This window comes from Astatotilapia calliptera, chromosome 10 (assembly GCF_900246225.1).
Source record: "Astatotilapia calliptera chromosome 10, fAstCal1.2, whole genome shotgun sequence".
In the NCBI taxonomy this organism is placed as follows: domain Eukaryota; kingdom Metazoa; phylum Chordata; class Actinopteri; order Cichliformes; family Cichlidae; genus Astatotilapia; species Astatotilapia calliptera.
This window is the reverse complement of record NC_039311.1, coordinates 3388574-3399690: the sequence shown is the minus strand read 5'-3', so window position 1 is coordinate 3399690 and position 11117 is coordinate 3388574. Positions and strand designations below refer to the sequence as shown.

At 41.9% G+C, this 11117-nt stretch overlaps 1 long non-coding RNA gene across 3 annotated transcripts in view; it reads right to left on the bottom strand.

Moving 5' to 3' along the window:
• Window positions 1–10001: 10001 nt before the first annotated feature.
• Window positions 10002–11117, bottom strand: part of LOC113030718 (uncharacterized) — a 44540-nt gene continuing 43424 nt past the window's right edge. For all 3 annotated transcript variants that reach the window (XR_003273638.1, XR_003273640.1, XR_003273639.1), the window contains 2 exons: window positions 11075–11112; window positions 10002–10450 (listed from right to left, as the gene is read on the bottom strand). This is a non-coding gene — a long non-coding RNA (uncharacterized LOC113030718). The remainder of the gene's footprint in view (window positions 10451–11074; window positions 11113–11117) is intronic.

The following is an 11117-nucleotide window of genomic DNA, read 5'->3' as shown; positions in this document are numbered from 1 at the left end:
GACACATGTGGTCAGCATAGCTGCTGTGTCATTTGTAGCCTACTAGAATAGATTGCTTGATGTTCAGCACTTTTTTTTGTGATGGAAGAATACTTTGATGTGCTAACTTGCAGCACTGCAATGTCAGTTTTATTTTTCATTATCTGAAGCAGAGGAATTTCAGTGCTGTATTGCTCAGAAAAGAGCAACTCTGATGTGCTAACTTGCAGCACTTAATTTATTTGATTTTATTTGTATTTATTTTTCCACTTATTTTACAAAAGAATACAACAGTATGTAAATGGTTGCATCTGTTTAACGTTTGTTAAACAATAAATGACTTTATAAAGTCACTTTCTTTGTTATATCAGTCTTTTGGTCTGCCACAATAAGTTGAGGGCTTTCCTCAGCTATTTTTAGGTGAGATTAAAAAAGAGATTAATTAGATCAATTAATTAAAAATCATAATTAATTAATCTCTATTTTTTTTTAATCTCTTGACAGCACTATGAGTTCTATCAAAAAAATTTCTCCCCTTTAGCATTTGGCATTTCCCCAACAATATAATGTACTGCCATAATCTACACCCAGTCAATAAAACAAAATTTTCTTAAAGCAAACATCAGCAACCCAAAATCAGCAGCCAACGGATTAAGTCTGCAAAGCATCCCCTTTCTCTCCCCAACAGAGTCAATTGTTTGCCCCCCTTTATTCGTGCTAACCCTCATTCACTCATTCACACGCATTCACTCAAAAGAAAAACAATTGTCTATTATTTTTGGTCTGGATTGACACGCGGCAATCCTTCTAGACCGGAACTCCAGGTTCCCACAGGTGGCCTTCTCCTCAGCCAGTTGTAATCTGGAAAAGGTCACCTTATATTTGCTCTCCCGAAAATTTTTTTAGCGCTGTTAATTCAATCTTGCAGTCCTGCCTACAAAAAATGAGAAAAAAGAGAGCTGATTATTAGCTCATCAAAACAGGTTTTCTCTAAGTGCACTGTTACAATTTTAAAGGGCCCAATTCTAGACATGTCCATGTTTACTAAAACTCCCTCTTTTTAAAATAAGAAAACAACCCAAACCTCACTGACACAATCAACCCATCACTCAAACAACAACCCCAAAGATCTACCTTAGGAGGTAGAGCCATCAGAAGGTTGGTTATCAAAAGTATCCTCGAGTAAGATAGAGTTGCTCAGAGTTGTTCCCAATGTGCTCATCTGTGTGTGAATGTTATATAGAGAGCACTCTGAGTGCTCGCAGAGTGGAAAGGCGGTCAAGTAAGAACCAGTCCATTTACCATGCTAAAATGTGTTTATGTGAGAAACTCATAGATGGCTTCTTTTCTTTTTTGGCTAATCCTACTACTATTACAGTCAAACAATGCATTTCTTTGACAAGGGACTCCAAGAGCTGTCTGACTCACTTTACAGTTGAGTCCTTAGTGAGAAATGAGAGAGGTGACAGGAACACCAAAGAAGCATTACCTAAACTCTTAAATGACGGGTTTACTGCATCATGTTGGGGACAGAGGGAAAATCAGCAGGACACCATGACAGGAAATGTTGGGCTTATTGTTGAATTCACTGGGATTCATCTTCTGAAATATTTCAGTTTCCATTATCTGTCAACACATTATTCTCATTCAGGCTTGCTGCAGATATCAGATGCACAGTATAACTTTCAGTGTGTCTTCTGTGGAGTGATTCGGGGTGTGATCCAACTTTGAACAACTGTTCACTTTACTTCTTTGAGTAAATACTCAGTAATCTGCAAAGTGACGGCTCACTTCATTTTCTCCTGCTGTGCTGATTGAGCGCTGATTCCCAGACAGTCCCAGCACTCCCTGCTCTCGCAAACACATCAGTGATGAGACGCAAAGTTAATGATATACATCTTTATAAGAGTATACACACAACATCAGACTGAAGAAGAGGGCGAGCTCGTTGGGAGGGTGTTTGCATAAAGAGGCATACTGAACCCAGCTGCAGTGACAAACAAACCCATTGCAGTCGGTCACGATTTAAAAAGGTGCATTACCGTCACCTGCTGGCAGATCACTGTGAGGAAGAGCAATGACAGGCTAACAGCGTGGCAGCAAGAAGAGCTTGTTCTTCTTCTGAACTTGTAAACACAGCGGTTCTGCACATTAACTTAATTTACATCTTTAAGCTTTTTGTGGTCGCTCAATTCTTCCCACAGCTGGGAACAATCCCAGCATGCTTGTTTACTCTCTGACACATTTAAAGCTAAAATGTGTTGCATGTCTTTTGTATGAACATCATAAAAGGAGCTGCAACAGCACCGCGAGTTGAATTAAGGAGGAGCACAGCGGGTTGACAAAACATCTTTTGTCAACTTCTAAGTTAGAAAAGTCATCTTAGAGCCGAGTCTGCCTGGGCTGACAAGCTACAATGACAAGCTGAAGCCCAGTGATGACTTTCCCCCATACCTTACCTTCTTCAAAGAACCAAAGAGAACCAAAAATTCCTTCCGAACATCCAATAAAAGAAAATTAAGAAAAGTCCAACCAAAACACAGCGGGGGCCTGTGCTATTCAAGATATCCTCATATTTATCTGGGTTAGCTTACCTTTATGCTTCATCCATCAGTGGTGAACCAGGGAAGGTTCGCCACAGCTCTAAGTTTCCTTGTGGCTCCCAGTGTAGTTTACTGGAGTCTCAACGTCTTAGAAATGGTTTGTAACCCTTGATCAATGCAAGAGAGATACATGCATAGTCATAGCTTGCTGTCTTCCCCATGAATGAGGTTAGTTCGGGAAACAATGGCACCTGGACTGATGTACGATATGGTCTGTCTTATTTTGGAAAAACCTCCAAATTGAATGAAAGCATGACTGAGGACCTGTCATTTTAGGAGCTTGGAAGAGCATTCTGTGCTCCCATTTGTCAGTTGTCATATGAGGCCAGTCTCCAATATCTGGCATGTCCTCTATCGGCCGTTTTTTCAGAACATACTCTGGCTACTGGTGTGGGATGAACTCATGGCAGACCTCTCATTTGCATAGCACGAACAAAATGCAGAAATAAACTGGACCGAGGACATAAACAGAGAGAAAAAGGAAAAAATAAATAAAACAATAACTAAGACAGAAAACTGAGATATTAGAGGGATTATATCATCAGTTCTTGTCCTGTCTTTGTGAGTGAATGTGGCGTTTTTAAGGTTACAGTAGTGTTGCTGGGTTTGATAAGATAAGATAAGATAAGATAAGATAAGATAAGATAAGATAAGACTTTATTGATCCCACAACGGGGAAATTTTTGCTCAGGTACAGATATCGGAAGGAAATACAAAAATACAAATAAGTACAATCAGTGAAAAAAGTAAGATAATACACTATATATAATGGTAGCACACACAGTATGTGAGTATGGTTGGAAATATGGAAGACATAAACTATATAGCTTGACATAACTATTGTACCACTACTATTCCTATTTATAGACATGTACACACACACATGTACACACTAAATATACATATACATACATATATACCTGCACATGTCCGTACACATGGAAGGTCCATTATGCATGAAGTGGTGACCGTGGATGTTCACAGTGTCCAGTGACTTATGACATCGTGAATGAGGAGTTATAGAGTCTAACTGCTGTTGGGATGAATGATCTGTGAAAGCGCTCCTTCCTGCAGCGAGGGTGTTTCAGTCTCTGACTAAAGGAGCTGCTCAGCCCACTCACATACTCATGCAGTGGGTGATGTGGGTTGTTCATGATGGATGTCAGCTTTACTAACACCCTCCTCTCGCCAACCACCTCCACAGACTCCAGGGGACGTCCCAGCACAGAGCTAGACCTCCGCACCAGTTTGTCATTATATTGAGCCTGTCATTATCACTCCTTATTACATAAATGAATCTTCTTCCTTTAAACTAGAGCATCTCTAGTTTGGTCATGTTAAATACTACTACAACTGTAATACTGTTATTATTACAGTTTCTGCCTTGAAAAGTGTGCCACAAGATGGTGCCAGAGCTCTCTGCAGACAGCAATGCAGGTCTATCACTCAATCAGCTGGCAGTGCAATGTTCACAACACTCAGGCCTGAGCGATAACACCACTGACTCTGTGTTATGATACCGATGACCGCTATTTGAAGCTGAGGAACATCCGATATGGAAATTTAGCATGCCTGACAACTGAAATGCCTTCTGCGAGGTTTGCAGACTATACATGTGTTCAGTGAGTACAGAGGTCTGCAGTGTGAGGAGCTGTCAGTCACATTCTCTGCCAGAGAAGACGTGATCATCTTCACACTGAATCTCGATGATAAAGCGCCTCCTTAACACACCGAGAACACAGCAGCTCTGTGTTATCTGTTCCAGCCGCTAATTCTGACACAAGTCTGTCCTCTCATTCAGTCGTTCACATCAGACGGAGCCGCAGTGCTGTACCCTCCGTCTCTGCACTGATGGATGAGCGTCTGACAGGCTGTAGTCTGAGAAGCAGCAGCAGTAACGCTGCGTGCAGGCACCAGTGAGCCTGTGAGGGACAGAAACATCTGTATATTCGAGCTTTCTACTCCTGCGGCGTGCTGCTCGGTGCGCGTGGCAGGACAGGAGGAGGTACACGCTCGCCTGGCTGCGTGGCGAGCCGTGGCCACCATCATTGTTGTGTGAGACTGTGAAATAAAGATGAATCAATACACTGCAGAGATACACTGTCTATAGAACATGCACATATAGGGATGTGACACACATGTGGACATATACATGTGTATGTGTGTCTTTAGTGCAGGAGTCTGTAGGAGTTTGCTGGCCTAAAACAAATGTTGTGATTTTATTCTCTTCTTGGTTGTTGCGGTCGTGGTTTTCACATCATTTTCAATCACAGGTCATTTTCCATCTTAGTAAAGCTGCCTTTTAGAGAGTGAAGCAGGAAAGAAAAGAATGGAAAAAATGAATGGATCAAATGGATTAAAATCAATTTTGTCGATTTATTTAAAAAAACAAAAATGGCCTCTATGAGGTGTCCCGTTCCTCCCTGGAGCTGCCTCAGTACCAGGCTGTATACATACATGAATAAAAGATTGCTTACTGCAGCACAGGAGAGGCAGGCCAGTGTTACGAACATCAAAGTGGAACAGTTGTTGCGCTTCGTGACATTTTGTAGAGTTTACCGTTTGAAGGATGCTATTTATTCTGAATGCTATATGCTCTGATTTCGATATGCAGAAGTGAAAATCTCACTTTGCCAGACTTTTTCAGGTCTGGCCCTGACCTGGTGATGGGACGCAGAAAGCCTTCATTTCCACACGTGTCTGCTCCACAGAGCCCAGGGTGGCTCATTTCGGTTTCTGAACTCAGGAGTGCCACTCAAGCAGAAACTGCCTAAGGCTTTAGGAATGAAATGAAATACAAAATGAGATGCTATAATGTTGTTTTAATTGTGTTCTTTATATCACAGTGTGAAAAAAGGCTTGTTCAGTAGAACCAAATTAAAAAATAAATAATAATAATAATAAAAGTCATTTATTTTTATTTATGTATTTGTATTATACCTGCTAGCAGCTTTGTAAGGCTGTGTACTGACAGTGTTCAGCAGGTATAATAATGTTGGCAGACATTTGTTTGCGTCTGATGTGTGTCATTAGACTTCTTTTCTCCATTTTTGCTTTATTCTTCTAATGCACTGTATTTTAGGTGAGACAATATTTCTTACTCTTTAATATCTATTTGATACGGAAAGATATATCTACTGTATATATAGCATTTATGTTCAGTGTTGTTTAGCCTGTGGAATAAACAACACTAGATAACAAAAGCAGTGCTGTTTAAGAGCTGTTAGCTGCTCCGCCAGAGATACAATATCACTCAGTGCCTTCATTTTAAATAAAACTGTTTGAGGCCCAAAGAGGTCAGTGTAGCTGATATTTCATATGAAAGCAGGAAGCTCCATGTCTGAAAAAATAAATAGAAATCTGAGAAGTAGAACTTTGTTTTTCTCCCTGCCTCATTAATCATCCTAATCACCACACAACCCCTCTGATTTACCCCGTGATCCGGAAATGGCACTAAACTACCTGTAAACATGGCTGCAGCGGCGATGTGCCCCTCACACACTGACACAACAGTACTAACAGTCTACTATGTGTCTCATGTGAAAGTCTCAGGTTTTCATGATGCTGGTGCTCTGTTGAAAGTTCATGAACATGGATAACTTCAAAATCTTAGCAGCTGTGTTTTTTAAGCTAATTCACTGAGTATAATAAATGTCAACCATTTGCTTGCACCACAGGAAAACTCAGGGATCACTAAAGTTAGTATGAGTTATACTCCGGGGAACCTGTGGGGAGGCACGCTGAAAGCACTGCTGCAAAAGTGGCACAAAGAAAGATTTGAAACTGTGTCTTCCAGTGATTGTGGCAATAATTATATTATTTACAGGAGTTTTGTAATCCCGCTCCTTAAGGGGGAAATAACTGTGTAAATGAAAATAATAATAAAAATAAATAAAAAGAGTCTGAGCAGTCACTTTGGAAACAATACACAAAAACTGAAAACCATCAGAAAACTCCAAAACAAACTTTTTCAGAAGAAAATGTTGTGTTGTTTACTCTGCTGCATTTATTTGATCGCCTGACTTCTTTTTTAAAAAATCATAATTTTTGCTTGTTAGAAACTGTGCCTCATTTTAATTTATCCATCAGTGTGTTTTACACGAGTAAAGCTGAAAGATGGTAATTTAGGTTCGTTTTCATGCAAAGGAAATTCCACCTTGTCAATTGTGATCATTGGATGTCCTTTCAATCATAATATTAGATTTTTAAAAAATATCGTAAATTATAGTTTGTTTGTTTGTGCACTGTGTATCTTCTGTGGAAATGAGCCGCCTGAATTGCTGCATCATCGCTTGATATTACTCAGTCCTCCTACCACTATAAAGTGGGTGGATTCATCATCTGAGCATAGATGCTCATGAATATAGTTTTGCAAACGAAGAGTTTGTGTGTTTTCGACCTCATTAGCAACATCTGAGAATTTTTTAACCCCTCAGTCTGAGTGTGAGAATCCCCGAGGCCACTTCCACAGACACAGTCAGAGGATTGTGATCGCATGCACAAGCATGTTTGTGTGACTCATCATCACAAATCAAAGTTGCGTTTGCGCTGAGCGGGCCTCGGATTCTCAGGCTCAGCTTTTCCGACCCGTGACCCGATCAGCATCGTGCACATGCAGAGGAGTGCTGCGCACGAAGCGACGTCAACTTCACCCGTGACTGAGGAGATGGCCGGTCGGAATAAAGGCTGCTGTGAGGCTGCAGTGACGCGGCGATTGCAGCTGTGTGTAAAGTAAGCTCCTTCACATGTGCGCTTGATTAGGGAGTTCATGTTTTACAGCGAGCCAAACATAGAAATGTAAACCACAAATGACAAATCCAGAAAGCTCAATGCGCTCGTGTTTTTGTCTCTTTTCATGTCAGGAAAAAAAGCAGAGAGAGAGAGACAGAGGTCATGCAGTTCTTTGGGTTTATTTTAGGTGGATGTATCACTTCGCTCCCCCCACTTACCATATTTCATAGTTGCTGACACTCGGGAGGCGCAATCGACATGTATGACTGAAACTCATTTCCCATGAAGCATTTATGACCCCAAAGCACGAAGCTCTGATTTACTACTTAACCCTTAAGACCTGAATGCAGCATCTCTGCCGAGAAGGGAATCTTTTTACCTGTGCTGGTTTTCATGGTTTATTAATAAAGAACCAGAGATTTATTTTACCCTAAAATTCGACTTAATAAGTGAATCATTAACAAAATAATATTGTTTTTCCAAGATGATGTTATGGCTTTTTTGTTAAGTGCATTTATGTGTGTGCTGTTTCACACACTCAAAAGATGTTAAAATGATAAAAAAAAAAAAACATCATCAGCAAATGAATCTAAAATGATCAATAAATGTGTTTCAAACCTTGGAGGGCCACTTACCGTGCCAGATCTCTTCCTGAGCTTCCAGCTGCAGCTGCTGGCTTTCATCAGCCAGTAGAGTTTGTCCAGAGTATAAATGAGCACTTCATTACTACATGAAGTACAAACTGGTAAATGTCACTGAACACATATATTAGTGTTTTTCTTTAACATCACTCACTATCTGTATGAGTTACATCTGCCTTCAAACGCACTGAGCAAGTTCTGAAACATAAGAATGCAGGAGAGGGCGGCTCCTCTGTGTACCCTGCAGTACCTGCCTAACACGCTCTGCCTCCCACCCAACATGTGCGGTCTTTGTTCGGTACCGAACACGTTTGATCCCGACGCTGCGTTCCACTGATTTGTTAACAATGATCAAAGATCTAAAGCAGGCCTCGTCCTCGCGTCTTTGATCATAAATTCATCAATTCAAGCTCTTTACAGCACGTTCCCATATCAGCCCTGATGTGGGACAAGATTAAACTCTCTGTTACACTGCTTACTACCATCTTCTGTCTTCATGGAAAATATTACATTTATTTGGCACCATCGACTCTTCACTCAGCTTTATTTCTTTTAATGAAAATTTTAAAAAGACTTCTTTTTAGTTCCTACTGAAATTCTGAATTCCTACTGCGAAATCCTGCAGTGCAATTTCAGAGAGTAAGCAACAATAGTGTTGCTTACAAAGAAAACAATTTCATTGGAAATTCTAGGAGCTGGGATGTGATTATGTCTGCAGAAAAATAACTAAATAAGCTCTGTGTGTAATTTTAGCATTAAGTTCTAGTGAAACTCGTGAAATTAATACATGAACTCTTAAAATAGACATTTGACACACTGGATACTAAACGATGCACTTATGTAACAAAAAAAAGGCTTTACTAACTAACATTCTTTCACGTTTCTATTGTGTGTTTAACTCAAAGCACGTTTGATCAGTCATCATATGTTCATCAGACCTGGAATCTATTAAACATTTGCGCGTCTTAACTCGGCTCTGAATGCTTGGTTTTCCTTAAAGTGCTGAAACTTTAAAACCAAAGTCGGCACGAGTGGAAAAAAGACTAACGTTCACACACTTCCTTCATGTTAATGAGTCCTGATTTAATCTTGGTGCCAGTGTTTAACTCCCAGGATCAGGGAGGAGATGCAGAAACACTTAGAGAGTGCTGGCGTGTGTAACAAAAGCCATAGAATATCTGACAACAGCTTTATAACAAAATTAGTCATGGCTAAGCAGAAAGCATGTAATCCAGTTAGAACAGCTTTTGCCACGAGCTCTTTTATTTTGAAAATGCACTTCACAAATTAAATCACTGCGCTGTCATCAAGTATCTGTCAGTAATGCGAGCTCCTCATCAGATACACCTTTAGAGCTGGTCCGTGCTCCTCGCCGCGCTCAGCCGTACCTCTGCAGGCCCGGAGCGCTTCGGAAAGACGAGTTCAGGCGGAACGTTTCTGCTCGGAGTTACGGCTGCAGGATGATGGGAGCCGATGTGACTCGCAGCCAACGGTGGCCCGGGCCGAGCTCCGTGCTTTGTTCCCAGATCGAGGGGTTAATGGCTTTCCGTACTGGGCGGTGAGGGAGGAGAGGCGCAGCTTTTTTCAGGCATTCTCTGTCGGAAAATTAGGATGCAGCCTCTGTTGTCATAGCCAGGGAGCTGTCTGCCACTTTCCCAGCAGCCCTTGGGCCTGTGACAGGGAGATGGATGATATCTGCAGCCTGGCCGCACTGCTCCCCAAACACACACACACAGTTTGTCTCTGTTTCACACACACACAAACACCTATGCATGCACACACACACACTCTCTTTCTTGCACTTTTTTCCTTCCTTATTCTCATATTGTTGGCTTCTCTGACACACACGTACAGAGTGCGACTGTTTGTGTAGTACGCCCCTCTATTTGCTGCCTTTGGCAACAAAACCAATATCCTACATATCACGGGGAATCAAAATCGCACAAGTGAAAACAATGAAACTGTTTTGAGGGAAACTGCAGGATTCCTCCGCTGTTTGCTTACATGGAGTAAAAATATTATATTTCGAAATAACCGAACACACGCAGCATAATCAACAGAGGTGTTTATTAAAATCAGCAGAAAGAGCAGACGCTCCAACATCTACATTTAATGCTCGTGAATTCATGAATTGTTCAAACTGTGTACAGAGAAGTGCGGGATATTTCATTAACGAGGAAAATTGCGTGGATGTGCTTTGCAAACGATGACTTAACTTGCACGGCTCAGCTCACAGCAGTAGACGCTTTAATTAAAGAAGCTGGATTTGGATTGCAGCAGTGTATACAAGTCCATGCCCCATCCCACCACCTTCGTCTTCTCCTTTCCTCCACGCCGTTCCGTTCTCATTGTCCTTACCTGCTATCCCACTCTCCACCGTGCTGCTGATGTTCCTGCAGTTGGGATGGAATCCAGTGGCCATGTCACCTGAGCGACAGCCGGTGCATACTAATGAGGAGCCGAGGGGGCGCGGGGCTCGAGTCTGCTCTTCTCAAACTGGCAGGATTAAAAAAAAAAAAAGACAGGGGAAAAAAATGTCTCCTTCACCACTTCACTTTAAATCCCCCCCTTCCCCCTTTTCTCCACACCTTTCTTCCTCCTCTTCCCTCTCATCACTTTGGAATAACAGAGAGAATGGGAGCTGTAAGAGGCAGACGAGGGTAGAAAAACAAGGAGAGGAGAAGGGACAAACAAGGCGCTGCAAGCAGAGGACAGAAGTGAGGGAAATGGTGACATGGGAGAGGGACGGGTGGAGAGGAAAGGAGAATGAGAGCCGGTAGGGAGCAGGGAGTAAAGGGAAACATCCATCACTGTTTTAAGTGACTGCAGTGGGACGGAGCTGAGTAAAAGGTCGCCTGGTCTCTTCCTGAGCAGAGTGGGCACCTGGGCAGAGCTGAGCGCCTTCCAAATGACTCCGGGCTAATTATCTCGCGCAGGCCGTCTGTTACGGCGGTCTGACACTTTTACTGACTCACTCGTCTACTGCAAGCAAAACAAGGCAGTCACACAACTAAACTCTCATCTGCTGCTGTCTGCTGGCATAATGGATCAGACTGAATAAGACTAGAAAAGTAAGGATTTTGTTGATGGTGTTGCAGATGCAAGTGGTATCTGTCTTACCTTAAAGCATGGAGAATGGCAGACAATTGCCGGGGCTCCTAGA